General features: G+C 43.4%; 1 long non-coding RNA gene across 1 annotated transcript in view; it reads right to left on the bottom strand.

Moving 5' to 3' along the window:
* LOC143925515 (uncharacterized) overlaps positions 1–22,813 on the bottom strand; it is a 52,245-nt gene extending 29,432 nt beyond the window's left edge. Inside the window, exon 1 of the long non-coding RNA XR_013262020.1 lies at positions 22,750–22,813. This is a non-coding gene — a long non-coding RNA (uncharacterized LOC143925515). The remainder of the gene's footprint in view (positions 1–22,749) is intronic.
* Positions 22,814–25,406: the final 2,593 nt, after the last annotated feature.

The raw sequence follows: 25,406 nt of genomic DNA, 5'->3' as shown, positions 1-25,406 counted from the left end.
TTTTTAGGTCTTTAACCACTTGACCACTGGGCACTTAAACACCCTTAATAACCAGACCAATTTTCAGCTTTCGGTGCTCTCACCTTTTGAATGACAATTACTCAGTCATGCAACACTGTACCCATATGAAATTGTTGTCCTTTTTTTCACACAAATAGAGCTTTCTTTTGGTGGTATTTAATCACCGCTGTTTTTTTTTTTTGTGCTAGAAAAGAAAAAAGACCGAAAATTCTGTAAAAAAAAAAAATGAATTTTTCTTCGTTTCTGTTATAAAATTTAGCAGATTAGTAATTTTGATTCAGAAATTTTTAACAAAATTTATACTACTACATATCTTTGGTAAAAATAAGTACAAATTGGTGGATATTATTTGTTTTTTGTGAAAGTTATAGAGTCCACAAGCTATGGTGCCAATATCTAAAAATTGATTAGACCCGAAGGACTGCTGGCCTATCTCATTTCTTGAGACCCTAACATGGCAGAAAAGCACAAATACCCCCCAAATGACCCCTTTTTGGAAAGAAGACATTCCAAGGTATTTAGTAAGAGACATGGTGAGGTTTTTGAAGTTGTCATTTTTTCCTACAATTCTTTGCAACATCAAGATTTTTTTCACAAAATTGTCATAGTATCAGTTTATTTCTCACACACAGCATATGCATACCACAAATTACACCCCAAAACACCCAAGAGAGTACAATGGTGGTCATTGCAACTTTTTATCATGCACAGTATTTGCGCAGCAATTTTTCAAACGCGTTTAAAAAAAAAAAAAAAAACAGTTTTGTGCTTAAAAAAACCCCAAAAAACAAAAAAAACAGCCCAATGTTTTTGTATAATGTGAAAGATGAAGTTACGCTGAGTAAATAGATACCCAACATGTCACCCTTCAAAATTGCACACGCTTGTGGAATGGTGCCAAACGTTGCTACTTAAAAATCCCCATAGGCGACGCTTTACATTTTTTTACTGGTTACATGTTTCGAGTTCCAGAGAAGATCTAGGGCCAAAATTATTGCTCTCGCTTTAACGTTCGCAGCGATACCTCACATGTGTGGTTTGAACACCGTTTTCATATGTGGGCAAGACTTGCGTATGCGTTCGCTTCTGCATGCGAGCACATGGGGACAGGGGCGCTTTAAAAAAAATATATATTTTTTATTGTTCATTTTACTTTCCCCAAAAAGACTAAGTTAGACTTACCGGTGACGGTATTTCTAAGAGCCTTTCAGGACAACCCCGGAGAGAGTGTAGCTCCACCTTGTCATTAGGAAACACATGCCCACTTTAAAAACACCTCCTCTTCCTCCATGGCTTCAGTTATTGTGGCCTTCCGACACTGGAAAACAAAGCACAGAAAGCACAACACCATGGTAGAACTTAATACATTTACTAAGCATAACCTAGGGAGGGAAGTAACGGTTGTCCTGAAAGGCTCTTAGAAATACCGTCACCGGTAAGTTTAACTTAGTCTTTCTCAAATCGCATTTCAGGACAACCCCGGAGAGGATAACCGAGAAACTTACCCTAGGGCGGGACTACTGCCTGCAGTACCTTCCTGCCGACAGTAGATCTAACCGGTAGTGCCGGAGAAATGTCGAATAACTGGACCAAGTGGCAGCCTTGCAGATTTGTTCAGGCGTTGCACCGGCCCTTTCAGCCCAGGAAACTGCCATGGATCTAGTAGAGTGAGCAGCAATACCTGAGGGAGGTATTTCTCCTTTTGCTTCATAGGCTTCTGTTATAGCCAGCTTAAGCCACCTACCCAGCGTACTCTTAGAAGCTTTCTCCCCCTTGCGTGATACAGAAAATATCACAAAAAGGGCGTTTGATCTTCTAAAATCTTTAGTCATTTTCAGAAACTGCAATAGACACCTTCTCACATCCAATGTGTGAAAAACTTCCTCTCCTGCATTCGCTGGGGTTGCAGAGAATGTAGGTAACACTATTTCCTGCAATCGATGAAAAGCTGAGGATACTTTCGGTAGGAATGCTGGATCCGTCCTCAGTACCACCCTGTCCTGATAAACTCTAAGGAAGGGTTCTGTAATAGCTAGAGCTTGGAGCTCGCTGACTCTCCTGGCCGAGGTGATGGCCACCAAAAAGATTGTTTTTAAAACCACCATCTGTAAAGAAGCTTCTTGTAAGGGTTCAAACGGTGCTCTCGAGAGACCGTGTAAAACTGTAGACAAATCCCAACTGGGAAAGTCTTTAAGGGCTACTGGTCTACTTCGAGCAAGAGCCCTAAAAAAAATAGAAATTAAAGTCTCTTTAGATAAAGTCTTTTCAAAGAAAACTGATAAGGCAGCCACCTGAGTCTTCAGGGTACTGGCTGCGAGACCCTTCTCCATTCCTTCATGGAGAAACTCCAAGACAGACACCGAGCTCTCTAGAACTACACCAGGAGTTGAACTTCTTCCAGACCTTCATGTAAATTGCCTGTGTAACTGCCTTCCTGCTAGACAGCAGGGTCTTCACTACTTTATCTGAGAGACCTTTGGCTTTTAAGAGGTCCTCCTCAGAAACCAGGCGGTTAGCTGTAGAAGTTCCACCTCTGGATGATTTACTGTCCCATGGGATACCAAATCTTTTCTGAGTGGTAACCTCCATGGGGGCTTCGAGGCTAGGTTTCGAAGACCCGCGAACCAAGGCCTTTTTGGCCAAAAAGGAGAGACTAGTATTAAGTCTGTCCCCTCTTCCCTGAATTTCCTCAGCACTAGTGGAATTAGAGGAAAGGGGGGAAAGGGGGGAAAGGCGTAGCACAGCTGGTAGTGCCAGGGGTGAGCGAATGCATCCAACCCTATTGCTGCATCTCCTCGGTGAAGAGAAAAGAATCTGTTCACCTTTGAGTTCTGCTGGCTGGCAAAAAGGTCTACCTGTGGAATCCCCCAAGCCTCGGAGATCATCAGGAACACCTCCTGATTCAGGCTCCATTCTGCCTCTAGCAATTTGCACCTGCTTAGGAGGTCCGCAAACAAATTCTGAGAGCCCTTCAGACGCACTGCCGATAGTGAGGCTGTGTTCTGCTCTGCCCAGGCTAACAACAGATTGGCCAACTCCATCAAGCTCCTGCTCCTGGTTCCCCCTTGCTTCATTATGTAGGTAACCGCTGTTGTGTTGTCTGACAACATCTGGACATGGTGACCTCTCAAATTCTGCTGAAAGGCCACCAAACCCAGAAAGATCGTCTTCAACTCCCTCCAGTTGGATGATCTTTGAGCTTCCTGCTTGGACCATACCCCCTGAGATGTCTGACCATCCAGGTGGGCCCCCCAGCCCCAGGCACTTGCGTCTGTAGTAAGACGCTTGTCCACAGGAAAGGTCCACACCAGGCCCCTTGAGAGGTTTGCCTGGTCTCTCCACCACCAAAGAGCCCTTTTTGTCCCTGACGAAATTCTTAACTGCTTTTCCAAAGGATCCTGATAGGACCAGCTTGACAGAACCTCCCTCTGAAGGGGTCTGGAATGGAACTTGGCCCACTGAACAGCCGGGATTGCTGCCGTAAGCAGGCCCAGAACTGCCATAGCCATCCTGACTGAGACTGCCTGGTTGCTCTGTATCCGCTGTACAGCTAGCTGCAACTTTTCCTGTTTTTCCAGCGGCAGGAAAACTTTCTGGAGAATAGAGTTTAGCATATACTCCAGAAATTTCATTTCCTGTGAGGGGATCAGGTTCGACTTCTCTAGATTTAGAAGCCACCCCAGACCCTCGAGGTGAGACTGGGCCCTCTGGAGATTGACTAGGACCTGCTCCCTGGAGTCCGCGAAAAACAAAAGGTCATCCAGATAAGGGACGACTGGAATCCCCTTCAACTTCAGGGGCTCCAAAGCCTCTGCCATAATCTTTGTAAAGACCCTGGGAGAGGACGAGAGTCCTGAATTGGAGGTGCCATACTGAACTCCCCACCTTCAATGCCAGGCGCAGGAACTGCTGCGATGCCTGATGAATGGGTATATGAAGGTAGGCATCCCTTAGATCCAGGGATGCCATGAAGCATTCTGGGGTCAACAACTTTGTGATGGAAAAAATTGTATCCATCCTGAAATGTTTGTACCTCATGAACCTGTTCAGAACTTTCAGATTCAGGATTAAACGGTACTTCCCTGAGGGTTTTTTCACCAGAAAAATATGTGAGTAAAAACCCCTGCCCTGCTGGTTTACTGGGACTTGAATTAGAACCTCTTGCTGTATCAGCTCCTGTAATAAAAGCTTCATTGCAGAGGCCTTCTCCTGATCCCTTGGCAATGTTGTCACATAAAACCTGCTCGGGGTGGTTCTGAAAATTCCAACCTGTACCCCTGATCGACAATGCTCTTCATGAACAGATTTGGAGACAGCCTGTCCCATTGTTCACGAAAAGCTGACAGCCCCCCCCCCCCGACTGGGGAGAGATTGTCACTTGCTCTTGGGGGACTGCTCTGGGGGAGATCTAAAGAGGACTCCGCCCTTGCCTTTGCCCTTCTGCGAACCCCATCTGCTCTTGCAATCCTGGTCTTTTTTATGGGACTGCTGAAAAGCACGAAAATTATTTTTGGCAACCTGCTTTTTCTTAGCTGGAAAAGCCTTCTTTTTATCGGCCGTCCTATCCAGCACAGACTCTAAATCGGGTCCAAAGAGCAAGTCACCCGAGAAGGGCAGACCACACAGTTTGACCTTAGAGGCCGTGTCCCCAGACCATGTTTTCAGCCAAACTGCTCTCCTGGCTGAATTTACAAGAGCCGAGGACCTGGCGGCCAGTTTAACCGATTCTGCTGATGCATCTGCCATATATTTGACCGCATTCAGGATCAGTGGAAAGGACTCTAAGAGATCCTTGCGGGGTGTCCCCACTTCAATATGGCTCTTCAGCTTCTCTACCCAACATTCCAGGTTCCTGGCCACTACCGTAGCTGCCATAGCTGCCTTTTGACTGACTGATGCAGCATCCCAAGCCTTTTTAAGGATGGAGTCAGCTTTTTTGTCCATTGGGTCTTTAAGGATCCCCATATCCTCAAAGGCTAGATCCGTTCGTCTGGATACCTGCGAGAAAACTGCATCGACTCTGGGTTTTTTATTTCAAACCTCTGAGTCTTTATCTTCGAAGGGAAACCTTCTCTTGAGAGCTTTAGAGAAGAAAGGGTCTTCTTCTGGGTCCTTCCACTCCTTTCTCACCGAATCTGAGAGGACCCTATGGACTGGAAAAACTCTCCCTTTTATTTCGTCCAACCCCTGGTACGTTTTGTCATGAATTGACAGCTGTACTTTTTTTTCTTGAATTTCTAGAGTAGTGTAGATTGCTTTAAGAATGTCATCTACTTCCTCTAGTGATAGCTTGTACTTAGAGCCCCTGCTATCTTCTTCCTTTTCCTCCTCCTCAGAATCCCTGAAGGAGATGAGAGTACTACCCCCTTTGTCTCCAGAATCCTCGGTCTCCACCTGTCTGGACGACGACGCCCTGGGGCTGGGCGGCAAGTTCTGAGGCTCGGTCTGTGCGGGAGGGTTTTGTATCAGGATGGACCTGACTGAACTCAAGGAGTTTGTCAGCTCTTTAACCGAAGAAAACAAATCCTTATATTGCTGGGATGTTTCCTCTTCCACCAATTCTCTGATACAATTTCTGCACATTGCCTTCTGCCACGAATCTCTGAGGGGGATCTTGCAAGAAGGACATTTTCTCTGACCTGGTCTAGCTTTTCCTAGTGATTTTTCCTGAAACGACATGCAGGCTTAACTCACTAAAAGCTCTCAACGACCAGTCGCTTAACACCAAGCCAGTGCAGAGACCCACCACCAAACAGACCACTAGTTAGACCCCAGAGCTAGGCTGCAAAGGGTCAGAGCGAAGTCACCTCTGACCTGCAGCGACAGGCCCCCAAGAGGGGGGAACAGACAAAGACATAGCCCAACAGTGAAGCAGAGGGTGCCACTGCACCTTACATACCTGGGCTGGACCGGTGCTTGGGGCGCCTGTCTCCGCCATAGCTGGCTTACATTCCTCCATCGCTGAGTAAGGCAGCTATACACAAACAGCTCCATCATTTTTTTAAATTTTCCCGGCCGCCGCGTCATCAGGGCCGGCCGGAAGCGGAAGCACGCGGTCACCTGACCCGCCCCATGATCCCTGCGTTCCAGGCACTTGAACCACGGCGCCACGCCCCCTCAGAGCGCCCGGGCGTCACCGTAAACTACGCTGTCGCCGCCCGGGACCCGGCGCCGAAAACGGAGCCACTCCGCTGACCTGCAGCGACCTTCGCCAGCGACAGAGCCCTCCCTGCGCTAATCCAGCGGACACCGGGCACCCGACGCCGGCACTCCGATGGTCCTTACTCCCCTGAGATGGCGAGACCAGGAGCTCCAGGAGTCCTCTCCCACTGGAGATGCAGCTGGGGGTCAAAAGAAACAAACAACCAGTACCTGAGGTACAGTGGTGTGAAAAAGTGTTTGCCCCCTTCCTCATTTCCTGTTCCTTTGCATGTTTGTCACACTTAAGTGTTTCGGAACATCAAACCAATTTAAACAATAGTCAAGGACAACACAAGTAAACACAAAATGCAATTTGTAAATGAAGGTGTTTATTATTAAAGGTGAAAAAAAATCCAAACCATCATGGCCCTGTGTGAAAAAGTGATTGCCCCCTAAACCTAATAACTGGTTGGGCCACCCTTAGCAGCAACAACTGCAACCAAGCGTTTGCGATAATGTGCAATGAGGCTTTTACAGCGTCCTGGAGGAATTTTGGCCCACTCATTTTTGCAGAATTGTCCTAATTCAGTTACATTAGAGGGTTTTCGAGCATGAACGGCCTTTTTAAGGTCATACCACAACATCTCAATAGGATTCAGGTCAGGACTTTGGCTAGGCCACTCCAAAGTCTTCATTTTGTTTTTCTTCAGCCATTCGGTGGTGGACTTGCTGGTGTGTTTAGGATCATTGTCCTGCTGCAGAACCCAAGTTCGTTTCCGCTTGAGTACACGAACAGATGGTCGGACATTCTCCTTCAGGATCTCTTGGTAGACAGCAGAATTCATAGTTCCTTTTATCACGGCAAGTCTTCCAGGTCCTGAAGCAGCAAAACAGCCCCAGACCATCACACTACCACCACCATATTTTACTGTTGGTATAATGTTCTTTTTATGAAATGCAGTGTTCCTTCTACGCCAGATATACTTGGACACACACCTTCCAAAGAGTTCCACTTTTGTCTCATCGGTCCACAGAATGTTGTCCCAAAAGTCTTGGGGATCATCAAGATGTGTTGTGGAGAAATTGAGACGAGCTTTGATGTTCTTTTTGCTCAGCAGTGGTTTTCTCCTTGGAACTCTGCCATGCAGGCCATTTTTGCCCAGTCTTTTCCTGATGGTGGAGGCATGAACGCTGACCTTAACTGAGGCAAGTGAGGCCTGCAGTTCCTTGGACGTTGTTGTGGGGTCTTTTGTGACCTCTTGGATGAGTCGTCGCTGCGCTCTTGGGGTAATTTTGGGCGGCCGGACACTCCTGGGAAGGTTCACCACTGTTCCATGTCTTCGCCATTTGTGGATAATGGCTCTCACTGTGGTTCGCTGGATTCCCAAAGCTTTGGAAATGGCTTTAAAACCCTTTCCAAACTGATAAATCTCAATTACTTTCTTTCTCAATTGTTCCTGAATTTCTTTGGGTCTCGGCATGATGTGTAGCTTTTAAGGATCTTCTGGTGGACCTTACTGTGTCAAGCAGCTCCTATTTAAGTGATGCCTTGATTGTGAACAGGTGTGGCAATAATCAGGCCTGGGTGTGGCTAGAGAAATTGAACTCAGGTGTGGACAACCACAGTTATAGTATGTTTTAACAAGGGGGGGCAATCACTTTTTCACACAGGGCCATGATGGTTTGGATTTTTTTTCACCTTTAATAATAAACACCTTCATTTAGAAATTGCATTTTGTGTTTACTTGTGTTGTCCTTGACTATTGTTTAAATTGGTTTGATGTTCCGAAACACTTAAGTGTGACAAACATGCAAAGGAACAGGAAATGAGGAAGGGGGCAAACACTTTTTCACACCACTGTAAGCCTTACTCCCCTACAGAGAGTGTAGCTCTCCCCTGGTTCAGGCACATGCTTCCTCCATGGAGGAAACACAATAACTGAAGCCATGGAGGAAGAGGAGGTGTTTTTAAAGTGGGCATGTGTTTCCTAATGACAAGGTGGAGCTACACTCTCTCCGGGGTTGTCCTGAAAGGCGATTTGAGAAATACATTTTTGATCACTTTTATTTCTATTACAAGGAATGTAAACATCCCTTGTAATAGGAATAGGCATGACAGGTCCTCTTTACAGTGAGATATTGGGTCAATAAGACCCCACATCTCACCTCTAGGCTGGGAAGCCTGAAATAAAAAAATAAAAAAATGGCAGGGTATTGCAGAGTATTGGCAGGGTATTGGGTATTGCAGAGTATTGGCAGGGTATGGCAGGAAATTGAGGGGTTAAATTTCAGTGAGCAGCGATGTGGGCACTGCAGATGCAGCCCACAGCGCTGCTGACACCGATCTCTTCCCCCTCCGCTATACCGATTGGTTGGTTCATCAGAAATCAGCCGAAGTGTGGCTAGAAATGAAAAAAAAACCATACCAACTGACCATATTTAAGCAGACAAATGCATAACTTTTTTCACAGAAGTTCATTGAAGTCTGTATTTGTTTCTTGCTGTTATGGGGGCATTCATAGTTTCATAGTTTCATAGTTAGTAAGGTTGAATAAAGACACCAGTCCATCCAGTTCAACCCGAGTGAGTGTCTACAACTGTCCCCATCCCTGTACATTGCACACTCACACCAGTCCCTATCCTCAAGGAGCCCACAATACAAGGTCCCCATTCATATACTAGGGCCAATTTTGGGCAGAAGCCAATTAACCTACCTGCATGTCTTTGGCTTGTGGGAGGAAACCGGAGGAAACCCACGCAGGCACAGGGAGAACATGCAAACTCCAGGCAGGTAGTGTCGTGGTTGGGATTTGAACCAGCGACCCTTCTTACTGCTAGGTGAGAGGCTAACCACTACACCACTGTGCTGCCCATTATTAACCAATAGAAAGGCGCAAAGACTTAGGATGTAGACCAACGTACATTTACAGTATATGGGAAACGTTTAGCATTTCCAATAACTTTTGCTGCCTATATTTTGGAATCTAATGATAGCATACTTCTCACTGTAGGTAACTGCTGCTTAAAGCACACTAAGCTCAAAAAGAAAAATGGAATGTACTCCAGCTTACCAGTCCCTACATGAAGTGGCTGCATTTGCTTTCCATGTTCAGACTTTTTCCTCTTTATTTTCACCTTGTGATTTTGCCAGTAACACACTTCTAGATCTGGGATGACAACACTCAGTCATGTATTGGGTGTATGAAGAGCAGTGTTATCACCCTAGGGTAGGAAGTGGCTTAGGACTATATATCACATACCCCTCTTATTTACATAACATGGGGGGGGGGGGGGTGTAGTTAAAGGTGGTGATATGGGCTGGACTGATACAACTACTTGAGATTTCAGTGCAAGCTATAAAATGACAAGCTCACTAGATTTCTGGAATGAACTGGTATTTAGTTTAAAATGGTTGTAAACCTTTACAATCCACATTTTACTACAGGTAAGCCTATAATAAGGCTTACCTGTAGCTACCCCGGATATCTCCTAAACCTGCACGGTTTAGGAGATATTCCCTGAATCAGCATGTCATCGGCACATGCTCACTGAAGCAATGACACGTTTGTGCCATTGCTTCAGCTAGTGTGCAGTTACCGGCGGGAGTGACGTTATCGTAGCTCCGGCCAATCACAGCAACGGAGCCTGTGATACCCGGAAGTAACTCCAGGAGTGATGTTGCCGGCCAGAGCTGTGTACAGGGACTGCTGTGGGAGCTTCGATCTAAGGTGAGCATTTCATAATGAGATAGAATGCTATGCGTACTAGCTCATTATGCCTTTGTCTTGCAGGGTTTTTTTTTGTGGGTTTACAACCACTTTAACCACTTAAGCCCCAGACCAATTTGCAGCCAAAGGACCAGGCCCCTTTTTGCGATTTGGCACTGTGTCGCTTTAACTGACAATTCCTTTTTTCCCCACAAATAGAGCTTTCTATTGGTGGTATTTGATCACCTCTGCAGTTTTTATTTTTTGCGCTAGAAACAAAAATAGAGCGACAATTTAGAAAAAAATTCTATATTTTTTACTTTTTGCTATAATAAATATCCCCCAAAAATATATAAAACAACATTTCTTTTCCTCAGTTTAGGCCGATATGTATTCTTCTAATTATTTTTGGAAAAAAAAAAAAAAAAAAACGCAATTAGCGATTGATTGGTTTGCGCAAAAGTTATAGCATTTACTAAATAGGGGATAGTTTTATAGCATTTTTTTTTTTAATTTTACTAGTAATGGCGACAATCAGTGATTTTTATTGTGACTGCGACATTATGGCAGACATTTTTGACACATTTTTGGGACCATTGTCATTTATACAGCAATCAGTGCTATTTAAATGCACTGATTCCTGTGTAAATGACACTGGCAGTAAAGGAGTTAACCACTAGGGGGCGGGGAGGGGTTAAGTGTGTGTGCGTTTTTTGTTTTAACTGTAGGGGGGCGTGGCTTGGTGTCTAACGTCACTGATTGTCTTTCCCTATAACAGGGAACAGACGATCAGTGACAGGCTCTGTAGGAAGCACGAGGAGAGGTTTGTTTACACAGACCTCACCTCGTTCTTCAGCTCCGTGACCCAATCGCGGGACACCGGCTGCGATCGTGTCCTCAGGTTCCGCAGCCACGGTCACGGAGCTCAGGACCGGGGCGAGAGCACGCCACCGCCGGCGCGCTCCCGACCCATGGCTGCACACTTGAAGAGCAACGTACAGGTACGTGCTTGTGCCCAGCCGTGCCATTCTGCCCACATATATGTGCAGGAGGCGGTCCTTAAGTGGTTAAAGATTAGTATAAAAGCACCACAAATGGTATATTTAAGCCTAAGTCCATCTTTCCTTTCACTTTAAATAATTTGTTTGGCCCAAAATGGACTAATTCCTTTCCTACGTGAAGCAGCCATTGTAAGCAATGTATAAAGTGTATGCGCACTTGGCCCAAATTAACTATTTAAAATGAAAGGAGAGATGGATTTAGACTTTAAAAATAGGAGAAGTTAATTCTTAGGGTTTCCATACATTTTAAATCTCTTTGCCTTCACTCAAGCGGCAAATCACACCGGGACTTGTAGTGTCTCGGCACCTTGACACACCTATGTTTCTTGACCTTGGTAAACACCATCTTCTCTTTCCTCACACTGACATATTTTTAGATAAAAAAAAGGTTTCAGAGCTTCCTTTTGGGTTTCTCTCCTGCCCCCTTCAAGGTAACTTTGAACTTTTTTTAGACCTATGACTTAGAAGGACAGTGAAGGAAGAGTAAGTATCAGCATGCTGGGCACACAAAACATTATCAACATGGTGGAAAATAAGGACATGGCTTCATTGAGCCACGGGAATTGAAATCCTAAATTGTTAGGCTTCTGCAGATTGTTATGCAGCTCAGTGCTGCAGAGAGGACATCAGGTAAAGTTGAGTAAGGTCATTCCTTATGCTTTTCAGGATCGCAGTCTAGAAATAAATTGCTATCGGTGAGAAGAGCCAGTTCTCTATTATTTAGTAAAAGTATTGGATAAGCCATCTGTATCCTTGTCAATGGAATTTCATATTTAATTAAAGTAGAACTTAAATTAAAGTGTATCTAAATTTATCTAAACCCAAGAACAAAAACCTTGTTAGAATTACAGTCTACTGGTCCTTAGATGTGGTGGCTGCATTCGTTTTTTTTTTCCCCATCTTTATTTTAATCTGGTAATCCTGCCATTAACACACTTCCTATACTAGGGTGACAGCCATACTGAGCTGTGTTGTCACCCTAGAACAGGAAATGGGTTGGGACTACTTAACACATCCTCCTCTTTTCCATAACAGTGAAAGGTGTTCTGTAGTTCATAGGGATTGCCGGGAACAATACTAACTGATCAGTACACAAGATTTCTAGCTGGTTGAACAATACATGTGTTGAACAGATCTAATAAAACAAACAATTTCAATGGTATATTTATCAGGACAAAGTAGAGAAAATGAGAGAAAACTATAGTTCGAGTTTACACTTTAACAGCAAACACTTTTATATGTGTTATAAATAAACAGTTGCATATACTAGCTGTGTGTACTGCTCCAGTATATTATATACTGTACATTGCCCACTTCTTACTACAGTGTTTCCCTGAAGATGTGACAGGAGTCAATTTTGGGCGCAGGGTGACCAAGAAAAGAATGAATCTTGAGAATATGATTGGATTACTTCAAATGGGACAGTAATATTAACAACATCTCTCAAGCAATATGAAGATTTTATCCCCCGTACACTGTGAGGTCTATGGCCAGGAAGTATAACTCCTAATATGGGCATTCCAGGAAGTTCAATGTAAGAGACCGACCGTCTATTGCTTAACGATGTTAATTTTGTCTGGATAAGTAAATCGTGTTAATTTTGTCTGAGGCAGTTTTCCCTTCACCTATTATTAAGTGTGCTCATGAACTCACCTGTTGTCCGCCAGGGGAGGTATTGACACTCAGAATAATGTGTATTGGGGGCTCGTTATGTAACCATTGTGTGATGTTGTGGGTGGATCCGGGTCATTGTTCATGCGGCGCCTGCAGTATTCTCCAGTGTATAAAAAGAGCCTGCATTAGTTTCAATAGAGTCTGATTCCTGTTTGACCCTCCATACAGAGCCTTGTCTCGTACTTGGGGGGGAAGAATTATTTGTATGGGTTTCCTGTACAGCTGATTGGAGTGTTCGGTAGCTGCCTTGGTGTTTGGAAATGGAAGGTCCTAAACGGATTTAACCCCATTCATACTTGGGGTGTCATTACATAAGACCTACCCTGAAAATAAGACCTCTCTTGATTTTCTAGGATGGCTGCAATATAAGCCCTAGTTAAAGTCCTTGTAAAATTGTGTAATCCACGCTGTGAAAAGGACTATATAAATGTCCAGTGTGTCTTTATGTAACATTATTATAGAAAAATACCTTATTTACAGTGCTGCTGGGCACTCATGTAACTTGCCGGAGCACTCCTCCTCTCCTCCCAGCTGATGTCACTGATCCCCTCCCTCTGCAGGACTCAGAGCGGGGCTGACGTCAGTGGGGATTTCGGCACCTCCCTCAGCAGTGCTCAGAACGGGGAAGAAGAGCTCCAGCAGGTCATGTGAGCGCCCAACAGACCTATAAATAAAGTATTTTCTACAATGTTACTAAAGACACACACTGGAGATTATATAATCCATTTACAGAGTGGATTAAATGATTTTACAAGGACTTTAACTAGGGTTTATGTTGGGGATTACAGAGATGCTGACTCCTGAGCTGGCAGAGAGGGAGGGAGAGGGGGAGAGAAGACAGGGGACAAATAAGACATCCCCTGAAAATAAGCAAAAATGCATTTTTGTAGCCAAAATAGAATATGACCCGGTCTAATTTCGGGGAAACACAGTAGCTGAAATTTAAGATCAGGTTGATGGTGGATAGTGCCCTTAAACTTAATATGATAATTGCTTGATGTGCCATATCTGTAAGTGTTGTCCGACATCCCTGGCCAACATTTCAGGAGAAAAAATTGCTTTTGTGTCCCTTTTAATAAGCTAGATGCAGAGGTGGCTGGTAGCAGCCCTCCTTCTCCTAGCAGAAGCCTCCCTCGTCCCAGAAATAATACACACACCCAGCCAAGACAACAAACAACCTGAATATGTGTATTTATAACACCTCTACATTATCTTAACTAACAACATTATTTTGGAAATTGTCCCTTCTGTTCCTCCTCCCCAAGACAGGACATTCTGAAGGTGTCCGTTGAAGTTCCATCGTTATTCAGTCAGCCAACTGCCTGATATCTATTGGAGCATTGATTAGCCCGTCTGCCTTGCAGCACTGGGATCATCAGTTTGAATCTTGACCGGGACACTAGCTGCATGGTGTTTGCATGCTCTCCCTGTGCTGTGGTTTTCCTCCAGGTATTCTGCTTTCTTCCCACACAAGACATTTTGGTAGATTTGGCTGTGTGGATGTAGCCAGGTGCTGGGCTATAGCAATATAAAAAAGGAGACATTGCCTTTTATTTTCCTCTACTGAGATACCAATATTATGCTGCACCATCCTCCTCTGGCCAGCAGGGGGAGATTTAAAGCCAAGCAAGCACATAGACTTCTATGGAGAGGGCTGAGAATCATGGAAACTGTAAATTGAGACGGCAGCCAAATAATTGCCATATTGTAATTGTTATAATACAAATCCCAATAGGCACTGTGCAGTAGGAGGGGGGAGAGTTTTCTCTTTTTTTTTTTTTTTTAAGTTCTTCCTCTTGGCACTAAGAGATTTAGAGAGAGCGCACCTACGCATGAATACTGCCCTGCCAGCTGGAGACAATACCAGGGGAGATCCAAGCCTGAGACTGGGACGGAGGACATGGGGGGGGGGGCGCAGCTCCGCCCCCATATCACAGCACCGCCACCGCTGCCACAGGGAGACTGGAGTGTACACTCACCTTCTGCTTATCACTGGAAGTTTTCAGGATGAGACAGAGGGTGCCCCCCCCCCTTTCTACAGTAGGGTTGCCACCTTATCCATTTAAAATCAAACACGTTACTTCCAACAGTTCTGTGGCTGATTAGGGTGGTAATTAAACGTGCAGTGCATTATCTGCATTACATTGGCCTCAGAACCTGTGTAATTCTTATGTGTTCGGTTTTAAAAGAATGCTGGCAACCCTATTCTACAGTGAAAGGTCACCACAGCATCCTAGGGACTGGTGAGAGGGCTATTCACCCATTGCTGATACTGCTAGCAGGGAGTGAACCACTCACAGCAGGACATCAAGTGTACCCAATTCATACTGCACGCTATACCACACTTATTCCAAACCTAAAATGCATCTACACCAAACCTATACCACATTATAGCAAGCCTTTACTGCATCTGAATCACATCTACCTTGCACCTGTGCCAAGACTATATCATACCCATACTCTACCTATACTGCATGCAGGTTTAACTGAGACTGTTGTTAAGTGCACCAATGCCCTTAAAGGACCCAAACGATAGTTGGCAGAAGAACAGGTCAAAGGACTACCTCTCTCATAATTATTCTGCAAGCCCCCTTCATTCCCCTGCCCCCTCCGCTACCATCCTCTAATTCTGGACAGTACATGCCCAGTTGGTCTAGGACTAGCATCCCTGCCGTAAACACGATTTGGCAATATAGTCCCAGCACTCGGTAGATTACAAACGTTACTACTGCTAACTGCTGCACCTGAGGTGGCCTTGCTACTGTTTATGCTGATCTGGATGCCAAATGTCATCTTATGCATAGTCCTTACTGTTAAACACTTTGCATGTTAAATTGTGTTATTACCATTGCTAATCCATTTAAAGGGGTTGTAAAGGTATTTTTTTTATTTTCTACATAGGTTCCTTTAAGCTAGTGCATTGTTGGTTCACTTATCTTTTCCTTCGATTTCCCTTCTAAATGTTTTTTTTCTTTGTTTTCTTTGTCTGAATTTCTCACTTCCTGTTCCTCCTCAGTAAGCTGTTCAGTAAGCTGTTCTGGCTGACTAACCACCAGCTCAGATGATGGTGAGAAGTTTACTGAGGAGAAACAGGAAGTGAGATATTCAGACAAAGCAAAAAAACATTTAGAAGGGAAATCAAAGGAAAAGGTAAGTGAACCAACAATGCACTAGCTTAAAGGAACCTAGGTAGAAAATAAAAAATTTACCTTTACAACCCCTTTAAGGCTTGCCTAGCTACCAACCATATTGGGTGACAATATATTGTTTGCCTGTACTACCTGTACTACCTGGTTTGAGGTCTGTTTTCTTTGATATAGCGCCACTACTTGGTCATAAGTATTACGTTCAGTGATTTCCTGTGATGTTTGTACACTAAAGTCTTTTTGGGTATGTCTCTACCAGCTTTGCGCATCAAGAGAGTGACCATTCTTCTTTGCAAAATAGCTCAAGTTCTGTAAAATTGGATAGAGAGCATCCATGAACAGCAATTTTCAAGTCTTGCCACAGATTCTCAATTGGATTTAGGTCTGGACTTTGATTGGGCCATTCTAACACATGAATAATCTTCGCTCTAAACCATTGCATTGTAGCTCTGGCTGTATGTTTAGGGTCGTTGTCCTGTTGAAAGGTGAACCTCCACCCCAGGCTCAAGTCTTTTGCAGACAGGGTTTCCTTCAAAGTTTGCCCTGTATTTGGTTCCATCCATCTTCCCATCAACTCTGATCAGCTTCCTTTTCCCTGCTGAAGAAAAGCATCCCCACAAAATGATGCCACCACCATGTTTCATGGTGGGGATGGTGTGTATAGGGTGATGTGCAGTGTTAGTTTTCCACCACACATACGTTTTGCATTTAGGCCAAAAAGTTAAATTTTGGTCTCATCTGACCAGAGCACCCTTTTCCACATTTTTCCTGTCTACCCCATATGGCTTCTCACAAATTGCAAATGGGACTTTTAATGGCTTTCTTTCAGCAATGGATTTCTTTTTGCCACTCTTCCTTAACCACTTGCCGTCCGTGCTATAGCCGAATTATGGCCACAGCGCGGACCTGAATTTCAGAGAGGCCGTCATATGACGGCCTCCCCTTTGTACGCTCCTTTGGGCAATCACCGAGTCACTGAGACTCGGGTGATCACAGATCCGAGTAAGGGGCTGGTCCCAGGCCCCTTACCACTTGATCAGATGTCAGCCAATGACAGCTGATCACATGATGTAAACAAAAGCTCATTAATAATTTTTTTTCTCTTCATGCTGACAGCGTGAGGAGAAAAAAAAAGGCGATCACTGGCTTATCTGCAAGGGACATCGGTCCCGAAGAGGAAGAGGCAATTATGCCTCATCTGTGCCTGCCAGTGCCATCTACCAGTGCACACAGTGCCCACCAGTGCCACCTTTCAAGGCCCACAATTGCCACCTATCAATGCTCACAAGTGGTGCCAATCAGTGCCACCTAGCAGTGCTGCCTATCAGTGTAACTGATCAGTGCCGATTAGTGCCACCCATCAGTGCCCATCACTGCCATCTCATCAGCGTACATCAATGAAGGAGAAAAATTACCTGTTTGCAAAATTTTATAACAAAATATATTAATTTTTATATATATATACATTTTTGTATGTATGTAAAAAAAAATGTAAATATTGTTTTTTTTTTTTTATTCTGCATTTTTAAATTTTTTAACAAAAAATAAAAACCACAGAGGTAATCAAATACCACCAAAAGAAAGCTCTATTTGTGGGAAAAAAATTATAAAAATTTCATTTGGGTAAAGTTTAGCATGACCACGCAATTGTCATTCAAAGTGCATCAGCGCTGAAAGCTGAAATTTGGTCTAGACAGGAGGGGGTTGAAGTGCCCAGTAAGCAAGTGGTTAAAGGTCAGATTTGTGGAGTGCACGACTAATAGTTGTCCTGTGGACAGATTCTCCCACCTGAGCTGTGGATCTCTGCAGCTCCTCCAGAGTTACCATGGGCCTCTTGGCTGCTTCTCTGATTAATGCTCTCCTTGCCCGGCCTGCCAGTTTAGGTGGATGGTCATGTCTTGGTAGGTTGGGCCATACTCTTTCCATTTTCAAATGATGGATTGAACTGTGCTCTGTGAGATGTTCAAAGCTTGGTATATTTTTTTTAAAACCCAAACCTGCTTTAAACTTCTCCACAACTTTATCCCTGACCTGTCTGATGTGTTCCTTGGCCTTCATGATGCTGTTTGTTCACTAAGGTTCTCTAACAAACCTCCGAGGGCTTCACAGAACAACTGTATTTATACCAAGATTAAATTACACACAGATGGACTCCATTCACTAATTATGTGACTTCTGAAGGCAATTGATTCCACTAGATTTTAGTTAGGGGTATCCGAGTAAAGGGGGCTGAATACAAATTCATGCCACACTTCACTTTTTACTATTTGTAAAAAATGTTGAAAAACTATTTATCATTTCCCTTCCACTTCAGTTATGTGCCACTTTGTGTTGGTCTATCACATAAAATCCCAATAAAATACATTTACGTTTTTCGTTGTAACATGACAAAATGTGGAAAATTTCAAGGAGGCATGAATACTTTTTCAAGGCACTGTATGTATGCATGCAAGACAGGGAACTTAAAAACACAGAACACCTGGAGTGCTGCGAGCCTAGGGACCAAGTAGAGTGCTCTGATGAGGAGTAATCAGATAAGTGGATCAGACCCAGTGCATCCAGCACAGCATGGGAAGTGATACGACAGTCAAAGCAATAACATAAAAGATAGCGCTCTGAAAAAATTATCAAATAAATTCAAATCCAGTGCTGTATGCATAAACAATGCTAATTTATTCCATAAAGTAAAAAAATGGTTGAACAGTCAAAGTTTAAAATAAATGGTAGTTAACATTACCAGTGACCGCAGAGTGGATAAGGGGGTAACAATCATCCGGGAGGCTTGCCTGGAGATAGTTTGAACATCAATCACCATCCGAGGAAGTGGAGGCCAGAAAATTCAGTTCCCAGAGAGGGAGTGTACTGGCCACTGGCAAAACCTGCCAGCTCCAGGTGAATGCCATGGTTGGATGGTGGTCAACAGGATGGATAGACCAAAAAGAGAGAAAGTTTGGTCGGCGATACTTTGAACGAGGCCAATCACTATATAGAGTAAGAATGCAGGCTATAAAACAAAACACAGTATTGCTTTTATAGGTTCCAATAAAAAGGGGGGAGTTTTTTTGGGGACTTTGTATGAGAGATGTATACCAAAGAGCAGTCTTGGCAAAGAACATGTTATTATACCTTGTGAAATCATGTACAGCATACTGAATGACACAAAAAAAAAAGCATACACAGAATCGCATAAATGCAGGGCTTGCTAAAAACCACATATAAATATTGATGCCATGGTACTTGGCATATCATGGGGTAAAGACAAGTCCTGCATAACATGGACCACTGGAAGGGCTGGAAAATGTAGAGTAAAACAATATAAGAGACATAAAATCATCTGCATGGACATCATGCATCTATGCAAGCCAGATGCGTTTCGTTGGGGTATACCAACTCTTCAGGGGCGAATGCAGTGGTGATCTATAAAGAAACATAACCATATGGTATAATATTGTAGCTGAATAATAGGAATAAGTAATGGGTGTAAGGGACAGGATGGACATCCCTAGAAATACTCATGTCAAATGCATAGATGTGAACAGAGGATCCGAGCCGTTAGAAAGGTCTGGCATGGGAGCTGAGGTGGAGACACATGGACAAGCAAGAAGCACTGTGGATTCACCAAGGCCAATGTGTAAATGTAGGTGACAGTGAGCCAACACTTCTGTGGATTGAGATCAGTAGTAGATATTGAATGTATAATATTATTGATGAGAAGTATGAAACCCCATATACCAGGTCAGATGAAGGGAAGAACCAGGCATTAAAAAAAAAAAAAGGAAAAAGAGGAAGAAAGGAAAAAAAAGAGGAAGAAAGGAAAAAAAGAGGAAGAAAGGAAAGAGGAAGAAAGGAAAGAGGAAGAAAGGAAAGAGGATGAAAGGAAAGAGGATGAAAGGAAAGAAAAGTATATCCTGGATGAGATAGTGAAGGAACCAAAAGAGAACGATGAGCAAAGTGCTAAAAATAAAGGTGAAACCTATGGTGATTTACCTTGTTGGTTCACATGGAAATTGGGAACCAAAATCACAAGTGAATGCGTGCATATGAGGTGTTGCCAAAGAGACACGGACACCAAGTGAGGCGAATTTAAATGCTCCTAGCTGACACAGAGTGTTCGGCCCAGCGTCACGTGGGCTGGGCAAGAAAAGGGAGGCATCCATGCCAGAACGAAAAAATCTGCCCATACAGGCTCAGGTACCGCCCCAGTGTTGGCCTAGGTGGAAAGAAAAACCTGGTGCGACATCAAAAGGTGTCACACACAGAGCGGTAACGTGGTGCCAATGTGGTAGGGAGCACCCGCCCAAACCTCCCCCTCCATCCACCGCAAACGGGGACGAATGGAACAGGTGGGAGAGGGAGGGGTGCCAAAATCGCATTGCAACTCCCAGGGGACAGACGAGCAAACAGCACAAAAATCCATGCACACACTAAACAAACCCTACTATGCGGAATAGGGCACTAGGAACAAGATATGGTAGATTGAAATAAATAATATATACTGTATATATATGAGTAGTCATGAGAATCAAGAGAATATAAAAGTATAATAAAGCCATGATTGGGTCTATCATGGATTGCAAAAATGCAACTGAAAGATGCTTTGCAGACTGCTGAATGGTAGATTACACCTATCCATCTCTATATATAAATATATTAAGAACAGTTTGGAACTTAGCATAAAATGCATGCACCCATGTGAATCCACCCCTATATGTGAACACAGAAAATGAACCAGATTGGATAGAAAGGCAACCTGTGTGATGTAAACGGCCTCAGAGGGACAACCAAGCAGAGCGGGGTTGATATTCTCAGCGCACCTATGCGCCTTCTGTGATGTCACTGCTGTGCCGGAGATGAAGGCGAAAAGTGTCCTGAAGTCAGTTGTGTAAGTGTCCACTGTTCTGTTGTTGTGACTTCCATGTTTTGCACGCATGCTCTTTGTCAAAGTGACAAAGCGCATTTGTGCGAAACATGTAAGTATTTTAAACTTTAACTGTTCAACCATTTTTTACTTTATGCAATAAATAGCATTGTTTATGTTGGAATTTATTTGATCATTCTTTCAGAGCGCTGCATTTTGTGTTTTTTCTAAGACAGGGAACTTAGACTGTAAGCTCTCAACTCTGAGTGCAGGGACTGATGTGAATGATTACTAAAAACAACATATAGGAGGTGTTAACACTTGCGGCTGTCATTCCTGTTTCTCTGAGAAGCATTCCGCGGTGGATTCGCTTTTCAGTGGCATTTGACAGGCAGCTCAGAGGTGATATTTCACATTGGGGATGTTCTAATCCTTGAAAGACTGCAGCACTTCTCCACTACTGAGTGCATTAAAGTGGTTGCGGTGTAGACCCATTCACATGAATGGATCATGTCTAGCCAAATGCAACCTGTAGTAAAATGTTTACCATGCCCATGAAACAAAGCATTGTGGCATGTGTGAAGGTGGTAAAAACACAGATCAACTGCCTGTAGTTACAGCTCCTCAGCCACATCGTAACCGCATAAGGGCTCATTTACACTTGCAGTTGGGGACAGTAAAAATATATGGATAAATGATTTACATAAATATAAGCTGATCTTTATAAAGCACCCCTGTCAGTGTTAAATGGTTTGCCTCCACCCCCTAACTGCTATATCTGCAAGAGAGCTTGTTCTATTGATAAACAGACTTACTGTACAGATCACCAGGTGAAAATAAGCAAAAGAAAGCCTACAAAAGAACGTAAGGCAGCCATCACTTACGGACCGCCTGCTGTAGTTTTAAGCTGCTACTTTGAAGAGGAATACCATTGTTATTGCAGCAGGTGGTGTGATAACCCCAGTATCATCTTTTTCAGCGGGTGGTTAGCTTCAAGATAAACGTGGTCTCTGTGGCGGATTCGCCACAAGATCACTTTTATCGGCGGCGGGAGAGTCCCCCCTCCTGCCGCTCTCTGGTGCCCTCCAACCCTTACCGGAGTCGGCGGCAACGATCAGGTCCTGTCCCTGGCAAATGTCACTTCTGCCCATAGCTCTAAAAAGGGCCTTTTTTGTTTTTTCAAATGACATAAAAAATATATATATATATAATATATATATATATATATATATATATATATATATATATATATATATATATATATATATATATCATTTTATTTTTTTATTGCCTTTTTGTGTAAATGTGAGATCTGAGGTCTTTTTGACCCTGGAGCTCATATTTAGGAGGTCCTGTCATGCTTTTTCTTCTACTACAAGGGATGTTTACATTCCTTGTAATAGGAAAAAAGGTGACAATTTTATTTTTTTAACCACTTGTCCCTTCCTGCCCAAGCCAATTTTCAGCTTTCAGCACTGTCGCAATTTGAATGACAATTGTGCGGTCATACAACACTGTACCCAAACAAATTTTGTATCATTTTGTACCCACAAATAGAGCTTTCTTTTGGTGGTATTTGATCACTAATGCCATTTTTATTTTTTGCACAACAAATAAAAAAAGACCGAAAATTATGGAAACCAAACAACTGTATGGCTGAACTCGCATCCAACAGACATCTCATGCGACCGACACCTATGGTGCGGGTGCGAATCACACGTGATGTCTGAGATTGCTATAGAGTGAACCTGGGCTAGAAAGGGCCGCCAACACACAAGAATGCCCCAAAAAATGGACATGCAACATTTTTTTTCCCCCTGACACAGCATACCAGAACCCAACGGTAGCACATTACACTGCAGGGTCATGCACTGTAATACATGAACATCAGAGCTTTGTTGCCTTCATGCATAGGGATACCATTCAAAATGAAACATGCTAATGGACCTAATGAGGTTAATTTGCTAAAGGCAAATATACTGTGCACCTGAAGTGCACTTGCTCCAGAGCTTAGTAAATGAGGTAAAACTTCACTTTGGAAAGAATGGAAGTGGGCGGAGCAAAAAAATTGCCCACCTATGGGATCATTGCAGACCATTTAAATATAAAGTTAGAGTTAAAATGGTAATTAGCATACTTACCTTTAATTGGCTGTTTTTGATGGTCACATGATGAATTCATGGTTGATGCTCGCGCTGTACCTGTAAAATAAAAGAAACGGCGTGTTACCACTGTCAGTCGGCGCTGAACTACATCAAGCTTTTCCTTGACGCGGCTCCTTTTTATATGGTCTTAGTCCATCTCTATGGACTTGATTAAAGGTCATTATTGCTGTATCTTATGTGATAAGATTTAACAAATTGTTTTATCATTTATGGTTTGGTATTAAACTTTACACCAGTAATAAAGGGCTGTGGCCATTTCAAACCAATAATTTGTTTTGTGTCCATTTATTTAAGGTTTTATGTGTTTTAAATAAAATTCTACATATGACCCCATACTCAATCACATGCAAGGTAAATAAAAACACCATTATTGTTTGTACATGATTGGATGATACGAACCAGCAGAGTTTCCCCTAGATCGAGAGCAAATGCACTTCAATTGCACTTGCAGCGCACTATTTTCTTTAGTAACTCAACCTCCCTGTGTAACATCCAGGTTAATGCGTGCATTACTGCAACACACAGCATCCCAAAATTATTGTCAAAAGGTCAAACTCCAACAAACATCTAAATCGCACAGCTGAAATGCATATACAGCATGCAAGTGGTCTCGCCTGGCAAAATATTTGTCATCCTATTTAGGTTTTGATACTTCAACCCCTGACTTTCAACCTAGATAAACTGCTGACTATCTTTTTCCACTGAATTTATGCAATATGACTGGTCACTGACCCACCACTAGTTTGCTGATTTAAAGATGGATAAATATTACCACACTGCTAAAGTCATCAATCTGCTGTTTGGGTTCAGTGCTGCCCATCATTCCTTCAGTCTATTGCCTTGTGCATGCTGGGCTTCTAGCCCCAGTTCTTGAGTAGGGATGAGCCGAACACCCCCCGGTTCGGTTCGCACCAGAACTTGCGAACGACCCCCGCGTTCGGTACGAACGTTAGAACCCCATTGAAGTCTATGGGACTCGAACGTTCGAATTGGAAAGTGCTAATTTTTACGGCTAATATGCAAGATAGTGTCCTAAAAAGGGTTTGGGGACCTGCCTCCTGCCTCAGGGGACATGGGTCACTGCAAAAAAAAGTTTTAAAAACTGCCGTTTTGGCGGGAGCACTGATTTTAATGACGATTAAAGTGAAAAAAAAAAAGTGAAATATTCATTTAAATATGGTGCCTGTGGGGTGTCTGTAGTATGCCTGTGAAGTGCCACGTGTTTCCCGTGTTTAGAACAATCCCTGCACAAAATGACATTAAACGGAAATAACACCATTTAAAACTGCTTGCGGTTTTAATGTTATATCTGGTTCCTGCAATATGGTTGAAAATCATTGAGAAACATGGCATGGGTAGCCCTCCCTGCCCATTACCAGCCTATTTGGGTCTTGTACGCATATTAAGGGGAACCCCGTACCCATATTAAAAAAAGGAAATGCGTGTGGCCCCCAGGCCCTATATACTCAGAACAGCAGTATACAGGCGGTGCAAACAAGACAGGGACTGTGTAGGTTTGTTGTGTTAAGTTGAATCTGTTTGTCATTTTCAACCGGTACATTTTTAAAGTGTAGCTCCAGTCAAAAAAACTATCTTTAAGCTTTTTGGAAAACATAGGGAAGGGTTATCACCCCTGTATAATTTGTTTTGTCGTCCATCTTTTTTCATCTCACTTGCTGCTGTCTCCTTGCGTTTGCAAGTAGGAGATGTTTGTAAGTTGGATGTTTGAAAGTAGGGGCCTGCCCTATATTATAGCGGTATGTACTGGGTACAGAGCACGCAGACAGCACGCACTATCTCCTAACACTACTGACTGCAAGCTCTATTATTAACCACTTGTTAGCCCAATGTTTGCATAAAGTGAAAGATGAAGTTATGCTGAGTAAATAGATATCAAACATGTCACTCTTCAAAATTGCACATGCCCGTGGAATGGCGCCAAACGTCGCTACTTAAAAAATCCCCATAGGCGACGCTTTAATTTTTTTTTTTACTGGTTACATGTTTTGAGTTGCAGAGGAGGTCTAGGACTAGAATTATTGCTCTCGCTCTAACATTCTCGGCGATACCTCACATGTGTGGCACATGCGAGCACATGGGGACATGGGCGCTTTAATTTTTATTTTATTTTTTTATTGTTCATTTTACTTTATTTATGTTAGTTTGACATTTTTTTCCCCAAAAATATATTTTTGATCACTTTTATTCCTATTACAAGAAATGTAAACATCCCTTGTAATAGGAATATGGGGTGACAGGTCCTCTTTACAGTGAAATCTGGGGGGTCAATATGACCCCACATCTCACCTCTAGGCTGGGAAGCCTGAAATAAAAAATAAAAAAAAGATTCTGGCTTTGATCGTACTGGCGAGTTGGTAGAAGCACCGGAGGGCGGTGAGGGGTGGGGGGCGTCTATGGCTGGGTATTTCAGGGTATCACCGAGTATGGCTGGGTATCTCTGAGTATGGCTGGGTATGGCAATTTATGGCAGGGTATTACAGAGTATTGGCGGGGTACTACAGAGTAATAGCAGGGTACTGCAGAGTATTGGGGGGTACTACAGAGTAATGGCAGGGTACTGCAGAGTAATGGGGGTTACTGCAGAGTAATGGGGGGTACTGCAGAGTAATGGC

This window comes from Lithobates pipiens, unplaced genomic scaffold (assembly GCF_037356315.1).
Source record: "Lithobates pipiens isolate NorthernLeopardFrog02 unplaced genomic scaffold, aLitPip1_a1.2 Scaffold_22, whole genome shotgun sequence".
NCBI classification, from domain to species: domain Eukaryota; kingdom Metazoa; phylum Chordata; class Amphibia; order Anura; family Ranidae; genus Lithobates; species Lithobates pipiens.
This window is presented reverse-complemented; position numbering and strand designations above follow the sequence as displayed.